The sequence below is a fragment of the Aulonocara stuartgranti genome (genome assembly GCF_965226115.1).
Source record: "Aulonocara stuartgranti genome assembly, chromosome: 3".
Classification (NCBI taxonomy): Eukaryota; Metazoa; Chordata; class Actinopteri; order Cichliformes; family Cichlidae; genus Aulonocara; species Aulonocara stuartgranti.
Window position 1 is genome coordinate 20,173,296 of NC_138941.1, and position 12,881 is coordinate 20,186,176.

The following is a 12,881-nucleotide window of genomic DNA, read 5'->3' on the forward strand; positions in this document are numbered from 1 at the left end:
CAACAGAATACAACAGAATGCTGATGGCGGCAGTAACACACACTTGGAGGAGAGGCTCCAGCCGTCCATTCCAGCCCTATCCCTAACATTAACTCTAACCATAACTTTAACCTTAACCCTATCAGGTCTTGTTTTACAAAGCGATTCATGATTAGAACAAAAAACACATTTACACATACCGATGATTTGTCACATAGCATTGTTACCTGTTGGGATGAGAACGTGTTGTTTCCAGAGCACCACAAATTGGGGTGTCTGTAGCTCAGGTAGAGCAGGAAACCTACTAATCAGAAAGTTGCTGGTTCAATCCCCGCCTGCTCCAGCCTGCATGCCAAATATCCTTGGGCAAGACGCTAACCCCAAGTTGCTCTCCGATGCATCCATCGGGAGGATGAATGCGTATTAATGTTAGATAGAAAGCACTTACAGAGAAAAAGCATAGAAAAAAGTGAGTGCATGAATGAGGCAAGTTGTAGAGAGTAGAAAGGTTTTATACAAGAACCAGTTCATTTACCGTTATATTTTAGTTTCATTTTCAGTTCTGTACTTTTTACATGTAATATTGATTCATTAGATTGACTACATGCATTAGACCTAACTTGCTGACAGCAAATTTAAACAACCGTAATAATTTATTTTCAGCGTCTGAAATATTTATTTAGTTTGTTTTTTGTTTTCTTTTTGGCTCCTGATATTAGTCAACTACTATTTGTCAATGTTGAACTAATAATGAATCTAAGAAAAGCTATTTGTCACGGTTGGCCAGCGTCAACCGTGGGGATGTGAGGAAGGAGGAGCCAGGCACGGAGCTCTGAATGCAAGCAGTGCGTTTATTTACAGTGAATGGAAAATAACAATAAATCCGCAGTGCGTTCCCGACTCCCGTGAAATGTCCTCTTCCCAGTGCTAGTGTTCCTTGTCTCCGCTCCTCAGTGTCTGAGCACCCCGTGCTCGCTGCCCTCTCATCTCCACGCTTCTCCTGGGGAGATAACAAACAGGCAGCCGTAAGACACATACAATGCGGCAGACTATCCGTACTGACTGGCCGAGAGACTAACGTGAAGTCACGCAATGATCCAGCGTCAGAGAGAGCGCCACCGCATTCTCAAGTAGCTCCTCTGACAAGGCTTGATCAGCTGTGTGATGGTCTTCAAGTGTGGCCAACCACCTGGCAGGGCCACACCCACCAGGCCTGAAGGTGCCTGTAAACAGGTGCTCTCAGAAACTCCGGCATCCACACACACACACACAGATATACCTGCAAGCAGGGAGAACGAGGGACAGCACACCAAAAACACACATGTCCATAACTGCTGGGTCGTTTAGACTCCTGAGCTGTGCACGAGGGGTCGAACACCCACTGGAAGGCCGGGCACTGGTTTTCAACCGTAATATACCTGATGTGCTCAGGTAACCTGTAGCGCCATGAAACCACTGTCACACCAGGGCGCATAAAAATGATGCTTTAAGAGACTGATGGGATCGGGCAGCAGGGAAAACATCCACAAAATGCTACTTTCAGTTTGACTCCCTAAGACTACCTAAACTAAGTAGAGTCATTACATGCTTGTTAAAAGCAAACTCTCATATAGTTTTTAATGTGCTTCTTTCATTACAATGACTAGATAAAGAATGTGGCCCTGTCTCTATTTAACACTGGCTACCCCAAAATGTTTCCAAACCTACAACCGTAACTTTCACTGAGAGATTTTTAGATACGGTTATTGAAGCTGTGGGGTTAATTTTTTAAGTAACATGAGAGAGAGGCAGCAGCATACTGTTAGATTATAATATTATTTTATGCCATGTTATACCCCTAACTAAAGATTGTGAATTATTATGTAGTTTTAGTTTGCATTATTCTCCTGAATTAGAAGAAGCTGACAACTATTGCATTAGTTAAACTGATTTGCATTACATTAGACTGCTGATTTATTGTGGATGAATGATATTGTTTTATGATGCATAATACTGCTGCAGAAAGTCATCGCCTTATTTGTCTGATTAGAAGAGAACAGAGCATGCTGGAGTTTTCTGCCCCAACTCAGCAGGAGCAGATAAACGGGGAGCCAAGGTCGTAGCTTAGGCGCCGTGTGAGAGAAAAGCATGTGAATGTTTAGGCTTTTATGATAAGGTGGGAGAACCAGAGGCTATAAGAGTTTGAGCAATGCTCCACCATTTTGAGATCTGAGGCTGTCTGCATACGGTGTCCATCTCCCACGCGTGTGATCATTAAAATCATCGTTTGACTTAACCCGGCCGGACCAGTGTTGTTATTGTGGTTTTTTTCTCTTGTCTCTTGTCTCCATCCCCATATTTTGAACCATAACAATACACACAGAGCATCAGTGATAGAAAGCTAGGCTAACATAGGGTAGCTACCTGTTCAAGGAGAAACATGTATAGGCCCATCTCAAGTGCCAGTGAACATCTAAATGATTCAGGGAAGACTTTGGAGAAAGTGCTGTGGGGAGATGAAACCAAATTCCAATTATGTGGCTTTAACTGACCTTTTGAAATAGGAGTGTGATGCAAAAAATAGCATCCCCACAGTCAAGCAGAGAGATGGAAACATTATGATGTGGGCTACAGGACGACTTAGTCGGGGTTCCAAGCAGTCAGGAAATGTGACATCGTCAGACTGCAGGCCACGGATTGGCTCGTCAGTCGCGGCACTCAATGAGTCATGAGACGGTGTCTTTCACTAAAATCAAAACTGCAGTTTTTTAAAAACCCTGCAACAAGGCAAATAGCTGCACAACACCGTGGTTTCCAAGTGTGACAAAAAGCCACAGATACATCATTCACACATTCACACACTGGTGATGGCAGCTACATTGTAGCCACAGCTGCCCTGGGGCGCACTGACAGAACATTGCAGAACCTTCAGCACCTCGTATGAAAAATATTTGACTGTGTGCATGCTTTTAGCACTGTTTGGATTTGAGAAAATCTAAAATAAATCGAAATTTGCTTTTAGAAGTTGTTTTATAAAGTTCAGTGGTATATTATGCATACAATAGGACATCTATTTAGATTTACATCTTCCACAGAAAAAACTGCACATTACTGAAACTTAGTATACTGGACTTTGTTGTTGTCCCACACAGGTTCAATTTCGAGTGGTAGATGGCTCAGTGCTCAGTCAACCAAGATTTTATGATAGTGGGCACAATGAGATAGATAAGCTGCTTGTAAACAGTACTTTTATGCTCTCTTTTTCCATTTGGATAAGAAAGAAAGAACCAGGAAACAAAGGCAAACAAATAATCTGTGCCTTTATCCCAGATTCACATTATAGGAACAGCTGCTCAATGACCACTGTAGTCTTTGCTTACAGCACTTTTATCTAGATCTATGCAAAGTGATCCACTACACCTACTTTTACAGTTAAATCATTTTATGAGCACTGATGCCATTTTAATCTGAGTTTCTACTCAAATACAATCAGTAAAGAAAAACACAGTCTGTGACGTTTGTTTTGAAGGAAAAGGTATTCCCTGCAAATGTTTATCTGTGTGAGACTATTCAGAAAACAGTCATTTTGTTTTATAGGTGAGACACTTGGCCTCTTTTTTCCTTGTTCTACGTTTGTCTTTTGTCCGATTACTCTGGAACACAAGATGGAAAACTGATATTCTCATGTTAAAAATATAGAAAAAGGATTTTATCACCCATAAATGTTAACTTCTCATGCCTCTAAGCACAAGCAGGAGCAGAAGTGCCCTCTGCAGTTTGTGTGTGGAAGTGCAAAAGCTTACAGCACCTGGTTTTCCCAGGCGGTCTCCCATCCAAGTACTGACCAGGCCCGACCCTGCTTAGGTCACGATATCGGGCAAGCAGAGCTGAAGAGGAGGATGCAGGAGGCCTGTGTGTGTTCAGCAGCCTGCTGCATTGGAGTTTGCCTGGTAACAGATGACTCAAACAGCCCACACACCCGCTGGACGTGACCGCAAACATGCCCCCCTACACCTTTTACATAGCCCGGCTGCTCGAGTTCTTTTGCTGGTTTTTCCCGCGACCCCCCACCTTCTTCAAATCCAACAAAAGTGGTATCAAACGTTTATGCTACGTTTGTGCTGTAAAAATTTTTGTTTGTGCTGCTATCATTTTAAAGATATTCAAGAAAATTTCTAGAGGTCCCCAGAGGTCAACCAGCCCCCCCCCCCCACATTAATTAAATCAAACAAAACTGGTGTCAATCAACTGTGCTACGCTTGTGCTGGTTTGTGCTGCTAAAATTCTCGTTTCTGCTGCTTCTGTTTTAAAGATATTAACGAAAATGTAAAGGTCAAAAGGTCTCTTCAGTATCCTTCCTGATGGCAGCAAACTGAAGACGCTGTTGAAGAGATGAGTGGAGTCACCTGTAATGAAGAGGACCTTTCGAATGAGGCAGGCACAGTAGATCTCCTGGGGAGGGAGGCAAGAGAGGACCCTGCAATCCTCTCCACTGCTCTCACTACCCGTTGTCATATTTTTCCTGCAGGACCCAGTGCAGGAGTCATACCACACAGTGATGCAGTTGGTGAGGATACTTTCAATGGTGCTCTTTAGAAGGTGCTCATAGTGGGGGTTGAATCTCTTGTCAGCAGAGTGAAGAGAATTGTTATGTGCATTATTATTCAGCCCCCTTTGGTCTGAGTGCAGTCAGTTGCCCATAGACATTGCCTGATGAGTGCTAATGACTAAATAGAGTGCACCTGTGTGTAATGTAATGTCAGTACAAATACAGCTGCTCTGTGACGGCCTCAGAGGTTGTCTCAGAGAATACTGGGAGCAGCAACACCATGAAGTCCAAAGAAACACTCTGATGGACGTGTGGACAGCAATGCTGCCTTGAACAGTACCGATGTTTCAGGGCTGGGTGACGTTGTTGGGTGGGACATCTACATCCTGACATATCAAGGTTACTTTACTTTTAGGTCAATTTGCTTTACAGAAAAATAATAGCATTTGTCATCAAGATATTTATATGACTGCACTTGATCAGGTTTGTCCGGATTTCAAACTGTTCTAAAAGTCTTTTGATTCAAATCTGGGGCTGTGTTATTGAAAGAAGCAGAGAAATCGATGAACTGAAGTCCTTTACTCTCTACATGTTTGACAATCAGGTGAAGTAGAATCAAAAGCACGTCCTCCACTCCTCTATTGGGCTTATGTGCAATCTGCATTGAATCAAGCTGAAGTTCAGTGTCTTCCATAATCACATTTCTGATGATTTTTTCAAAGACTGAGGTGAGGGCAGCAGGCCTGAAGTCGTTTAGAACTTTTGGACGACTAGATTTAGGACCAGGAACCACAACAGCTTCTTTCCAAAGAGAGGGCATGAACGATTTATTCAGAATAACCTAAAATATGGGACTGAGTTGTCTGTGACGGTTCTCAGTCATCCAGGTCATTGTAGACTAAGGAGCTTGCAAAGAAAAGCGTCTGGACTTCTTTGAGTTGCTTGAAGACGTTTCACCTCTCATCTGAGAAGCTTCTTCAGTTCTAAGGGTCAGTTGGTGGGGAGTCCCAGATTTAAACCCAGTGGGAGTTTCCCCCCAAAGAGGGACAAAGGACCCCCTGATGATCCTCTACGTAATCACATGAGCCAAGGTGTGAAAGCGGGTGGGGGTCCTAATCAGCCAGGGTTTCGGGTGAGCTCATTGTGAAACCTGGCCCCACCCTATCATGTGATTTCCTGAGGTCAGATGGCCCAGGATGTGAGTGGGCGTTAAGGTGTCTGGGGAGGGAACTCAAAACTGGATTATAGATTATTTATATTATATATTGATATTATTTATCTGAATATTTATTTATCATAACTCTGTTTCTACACTCACTTTATATGAGTGCTTGTTGTTTCTTGTATATTTGCTGCTATGACAACTCAGTTTCCCTCCTGGATTAATAAAGTTTCTCTGATTCTGAAATACAGTGAGCCATTATATTTGTAGTTTCTAACTAACAATATAAAGGCTCTGCAACCGATAGAGCCACAGCACGTCCCACTGGCAGCTGAAGGAGCTTTTATACAAAGGACTTTGTAATTGAAGCTTTATTTATACAGGTCGGCTCATTGAGACTCAATGTCTCATTTACAAGAGAGACCTGTTCCAGACACACATATTAAAATTACAACAATAAGAGAAAAGTTTGTGTAATGTACTCAGTCACATTAAAAACGAGAACAAGTTCCCAGAGATGGTTTCACAAAAACATGTGTACGTCTTTTGAAGTCTGCAAGTGAAATCAACGGAGAGCCTTAAATCCTTCGGTTATGTTTTCCATGAAGACGGAGCAGAAAAGGAGAACGCCTTCTTCCCAAGCTCTGCATGAACTGATGGAACAGTGAATGTAATGATGTCCTGAGACTGCAGGCTGTGACTAAACTGTTTGCCTAACATGTACTCTGATAAATAGGAGGCAGTAACCCAGAAACAGATTTATAGATAAAATGATACTAATGGACCATCCTGTGTAAGACCAATGAGGACCAGTTAACCAGAGAACACAGAGTATAGTGGTGTTCTTCTGTTGTAGAGAAAGATTAAAAATATAAGACACTGGCTCAGCTATGATATTTGCAGCCAAGTGCAAGAAGGAAGGAGAACGATTGTGAGGACGAGTTTCTGGTGTTGGGGCTATTCAAAGCCTTACAAACCTCTTCTACTGTGACAGGTGTGAAGGAAAAGGTATCAGTAAGCAGGAACTACGAGCAGAGTTGTGTGCAAGAGGTTTACCATCAGATACTGTGCTGAACAAAGACCAAGAAGCAACAAAGTGTTTGTTAAAGCAACATTTCAGTTTTGTGTGACACAGGAGTGGAGTCGATATTTAAGTGAGGAGGAAGCTCTGAGGAGTCACAGCTGGCAGAGACACTTTATAGTTTGCCAAAACCTCCTACGGTCGTTTGGACTGTCAGTCGTTAAAGTAAAAAATAGTTACATCTTGATGATGGAGGCAGTAATCCGATTACACAGCTAATGAAAACGTAGCCAATCAGCATCAGAGCCAGACTTCCTGCCCAGGCCTGGTTTCTCTCATGTAGGAGATCGGCCGGTACTGAACCAAACCAGGCCTGTCCCGACCTTTCACCCTGACCTGGCAAAAAGGGGCGTGTCTGTCCACAAAGTAGACACAACTCTCCTGTAAATGTTCCCAAACTGACATTGTCAGCCTGTTTAATACGACCCCAGTTCAAACTGATGCGGGCTCGGAGCGTGAGATTTTAGTGTTTCTCACAGCACCAACTACGCAGTGATCACTCAGGTCGTTGGCAAAAACTGCAGATGTGGAAAACTTACGCAGCATATTAGTTAAAAAAGGTCAATAAGAGCAGATTTATCTGGGTGTTTAGGATCAAGGCGTGTGAGGCTTTAAATAATTTGAGTCAGTTTTAAAAACAAGCAGCGTGCCTTAAAATCATCAGACACAGAAGAAAGCCAGTCCCAATGAAAATCATCCATCTGAAAGACGTCATTAAAATGCAGCTCAGATAAAAGTTGAACCAGAGACGGTGATGTGCTGGGGGAAGCAGGTGGAGGCTGATAGCAGCCAACAACAGTCTGATTTCCAAACAGATCAATAGTTAAGGCCAAGATTTCAAATGGCTGAGGTGCAGATGGAGAGAACAAGACTTGAGCAGCAAGACAGAGCTTCACATAAACTTCCAGACCTCCGCCTTTTCTGGGACAGTCTGAGAGCTAAATGTTAAATCCATCAGTTGCTACGTTTTTATCCAGTAAAGATTTGGAAAGTCTCAGAAACAACAACGATACCAGCACCGCTTGAACAGGCCCAGATTCCAATCATATCCATGTCAGGAAGCACACGACGTGATGCACGTGTAACCCAGACAGTTTTTAACATCTGCTGGTGTTTCACATTCAGCCAGAGGCCCAGGGTTAGGTTGGATACCAGACAATAATAAAAGCATCGTTATTAGACTCTAGAGCTCGTTTATAGCTGACACCACATGTAGAGTTTAAGTTCACACAGAGACGATGACATTTTTCTAAAACCAGCAAACAATAAACAAGAAATGTAACAAGAGTTTCAGAAGAAGCTGTTTTACAGAGAAATGATTCCCTGAAGACAAAATTATTATTATCATCTTTATTTCTCCAGGTGAAAATTTAATTGAGATTAAAAATGTGGTTTTCAAGAGAGACCTGGCATCATGGCAGCAAGAGTCAGAAATACATCATAATTCAAACAAATACAAAATAGGAAAAACATCCTACATAAACTTCATAAAGTTTCATTAACAGACTTTGAACAATGGACTTCAAACTTCCCCCCAAAACAACAGAAACACATTTGAAGATAATGAATGACATTTATCCCTCTAAAGAAGGACTTAGACTACGATTTAATATGAATGAGAACATGTTCATAAATGGATGCAATCAAAGATTTCATCAATCCCTGATTTAGAGACAACAGAACATTTGGTTTGATTTCACAAGATAAGAATGACGACTGAGTTGGAAGATTGTTTTATGTTTAGTCAAATCTTTCATACATAAAGTTGGATTACAAAATCATCCCCTAAGTTTGTTGTTTTATTCAAGGAATTGAAATTATAGAGAAAATCTGTGAAATGACTTAAAGAAAACAAACCACAAAAACTCTATGATGCTCTAAACCTCCTGGTTTAGGTCGGACACCTTTCTGATGATGAGTGCATCTAACATTTCCTCAGAAGTCAATGTGCCATATGATTGCATTAGCAATAAATTACACACTATATAGAACCACTTCATAGGATTATATTTGTGCGCAGATGTTTGCAGCTATCAGCGAATATTTATCAGCTATTTTGAAACAAAGAAAGACTTTTTATCCATAACAGCAAATGAACTGTACAACAGAAAATACAAATGCTATTTATGGTCTCCTCACAACAATGATAAGAAAAATAAACTGGGCCAATATGTCATGTTTCTTAATACAGAGACACACATGTTAATGTGATCTCTGGTCTCCTCTGAGTGGGAGTTATTATAACTGACTGTAAAAAGTCAGCACAAGGAAAATAAACTGCACCTAAATTTGGTTTATATCTGACCCAGACAGACTGCAGGTCATAACTTCTTACCTGAAGTTCAGTTCACCTGACACTCGGACCGGCAGCCGCCTCGGGTCTCTGCTCCTCCTGCCTCCCCTTTCCCTCATCCACCTGCTGCCTCTGTGGAAGCTCCGCCATAGCCACCACCAAACAACTGACTTATTTTTACACATCGACCAGCATCCGGCCAATCCACCACCTTCCATCGTTTATACCGTTACAAAAAAATTAAAAAACATCATCGGCCCATTAAAAATGAAAAATCACCATCAGTATGCCCGATGGCCAGTCCAGCTATGGTCGTGCCATCAGTTAACCCTTCACGTGGCAGCTGTGACACGCGTGCCCAGGGTTGCCGACCCCTGCTCTAAAGCATCTGATTTGGATTCCTGAGATCAAATATATTTTCCTTTGTGTTTGTTTTCTTCACATTTGTGGCTTTAATGTAGTGTTACATCCTGTTTGTTTGCTTCCATCTGTATACATGTCCAGATTCACTGTTATGTTTCTATTCTTACATTGCTGTGTGATCACTGTTCCCTCTGCTGACTGATGTGACCTTTTGTATCTCACACTGATACTTGTCATATTTGTATCTGCGCCTAAAAGATAAAAAGTTTTCCATGCTAAAACACAGCTCCACCTCCTGCAGTTCTCCCTCTGAACCACTAGATGTCTCTGTTATCTAAATGAAGACGTGCAGCACAGCAACCACAGCAGCGCTCAGATCACACGTGTCCTGTTATTATGTATAAAAGCATGAAACAGGTGAGACAGGTGGGATCAATATTAATGTTGTGGAAATATATGAAAAAGCAACAGAAGAGTGAAAACATTTCCTGTTTCTAGAAAGATCTTTCAGCTCACAGCTGCTCACAGACTGTATTTACAAGTGACAAACTGCAACTCTACAGTACATCTACAGTATATATCAAATATATTCTGTATTCAAATCTATTGAGTGATGTTTGAAAGTCTTTCCAGGTGAGTTTGATCCAGGAGGGTCTGAAGCCAGAGTCAGACAGAGACTGTGCAGAGACTGTAGAAGGACAGAGCAGCAGCAGAGCAGTCCAGATACACTGATGATCCTCTGTCAGATCCAGAGGGACACACAGGGATGATGCTGGACTCTACATTGTGTCTGACAGTGGAGCTGTTCTCAGAGCAGTTCACTCTGCAGCACTGACAGTCATCTGCACTTCTTCTCATTCCTCTGTCAGTCACTGCTGGATGAAGCTCTCCTCTCCACCTCCCAGTAACATGGCCCAGTCAGAGCGTCTCTACACACAAGCTGCTGCTGCTTCAACCTCTCTGGATCATCAGGACACAGCTCCTCCTCTCTCAGCACACACACCGTCCTGTTTACCATCATAGCCTCCACCTGCAGAGAGAAGAAGGAAGAGCAGAGGAGATAAACGAGTGTTTCCAGAGACTCTTCATCAGCTGTCAGTCAGTGATGCAGCACATCCAGTATAAAGAGCAGCAGGGACTTCAGTGCTGGGACTGTACTAGGACTCATTGTTGCTTCACTTTTTCTAATCTTTGGATTTTTATTGAAGTTGATGAAGATGTTTTTCCCTCCTAGTTTGAGTTTGGACTTTCATTCATTAGAAGAACCTTGGTGTGTCCACTCTGAGCTCTGTAGGAACCCCAACAACAAGCCCAACAATCCAGATGGACGGTTCCAGCTGTTAACTGGAGGAATTCCATCCAAACATCTGCTCTCACTAAATTCTTCCTCACCTACAGACTGTGTTCTTCACTGCTTTAAACTTGGAAACGAATGCAGTCATTGGTCTGCGTGCTGCTTTGTTCAGAGAGCTGATTGGCTGTTGACAGCGTTTGATCAGAGCGTGTCAGCCGTTACCATGGTGACCATAAAGGTCAGAAACAGGAAGTGTTTGTGTCCAATCCTGAAGCCTGTCACCATTCTCCTCTCACAGCTTCACTGAGAAGCTGCAGCTTTACAGGAAACACTGGATCTTTGTTTCATACTGACTGTGTTTAGTACAATACTGCTGACAGCACCACCCACTCACTCCATCACTCTACTGACCCCAGAGTCTCCAGTCTGTAGTCTGGACTCTGCTGAAGATCAGACAGCTGCTTCACATCTGGATCCTTCAGGTTGTTTCCGTACAGGTGCAGCTGTCTCAGATGGGAGGGGTTGGACTTCAGCGCTGCTGCCAGATAATCACAGCTGATCTTTGACAAACCACAGCTCATCAATCTGTATAAAGAATGAAAGATGTAAGTTTATTAGACAAAGTGTGAGCTTGAAATCATTCAGTGTTTCATCATCTGTTCAGAGCTGAAGAAGGTTCAGAATGTAGAAGTTTAGAAAATGGAAACTCCAAACAGCTGAAGCCAACAGGAAGCAGCTTCAAACAGGAAACTGTGCAGAGTTTCAGACTATATGTCCTGATGCAGCCAGTTGGATTTTGGAGATTTGAATCTCTGTTCTGTGACTAAGTCCTTGAATCATTTCTTCCAGTTGGTCCAACAAGACAGACTAAGTGTTGGACATGTGTTGTGGCTCCATTAGGGGAGCTTCTAAATGTGATGTGATGGCCCCTCTGGGTCTGTCAGGTCACAGCACTGAAGAGAGCTCAAACTGGGCACACAGTTGTTCCAGTCTGGACCAAAGACTCTATACTGGGACTGAGGGACTGCTTTGACTGCACCCACTGGGACTTTTTAAAGGCTCATGTTCTCACTGAGATCATCGATTTCTACTTACATTTCTTTCTGGGAAAAATGGGGATTACTTTGGAAACAGGAAGTATTTTCCCAATAAGCAGCCCTGGATTAGTAAATCACTCCAACATGTTCTCAGGCAGAAGAAGCTGTCTTGTTATGAGGGAGAGAAGAAAAAGATTGAGGCACAGAAACTTGTTGAAAGAGAGATAAAGCAGCTAAAATCAGGTGTAAAAGTAAAGCAGAGGATGAGCTGAATAAAGGACACTCAAGGCTGGCTTGGAAAGGAATGAAGTCCATGGTGGGGATGCAGGACAAGGAGCAAAGATGAATGTGATGCTGAATCAGCAGAAGACTTGGACTCATTTGATTCCAGCTTTGATATCATTGATTTCAATGAAGAGCTTTGTGATTGTAGCAAAGGGCTGGTAGCTCTGAGAGTCCCACTGATGAGGTGTTTGTGTGGAAATCTCTTAGTGGGACCAAAGAGAGAAAAAGCCCTGGTCCTGATGCTGTGGGAGGGAAATGATTGAAGTGTGCTGTGAGGAACTGACTGGGAGATTTTCACACATTTTCCAGTCCTCCTTGGAACAACAGGAAGTTCCCAGCATATGGAAACAAAGGTTAAGTGTCCTATGGCACTCAGTGATGATGGTGCTGTGGCCCCACCACCTCCACCTCTTTGTAAAGGAACTAACTGTCATCTGAAGCTTCAAATGGAACTAAGACTTCCTCCACTAGGTGGCAGTGTCTGATGAGAAAGTGTTAGTGGAGCTGGCCTGGAGTCAGAAACAGGAAGATGCAGGATTTGGGCTGAAATGGGGAAAAGTGGTTCGCACTAGTGCCTTAAAGCAAGAAGGTTGTAGGTTGAAGCTTGTTGGCCTTTCTGTGGAGGTTGGATGTTCTCCCACAGTCCAATGAAATGCTGCTTAGGTTCATTGGTGCTTCTAAATTGGCTGTAGGTGTGGATGTGAGAGAGTGCTTCTCTGTCTCTCTCTGTTGGCCCTGTGATGGACTGCTCACCTGTGCAGGTGGACCACGCCTCTTGCCCTATGACAGCTAGGGCACAGGCTGCAGCCCTGTGAGCCTAAGCTGAATAAACAGTTAGCAAAAATGATCCATAGATGGC

General features: G+C 42.9%; 1 protein-coding gene across 1 annotated transcript in view; it reads right to left on the minus strand.

Moving 5' to 3' along the window:
- The window catches only part of LOC309700493 (uncharacterized protein), a 2,098,293-nt gene that overhangs the window by 1,884,086 nt on the left and 201,326 nt on the right, over positions 1-12,881 (minus strand). The gene's annotated exons all lie outside the window — the stretch shown is intronic.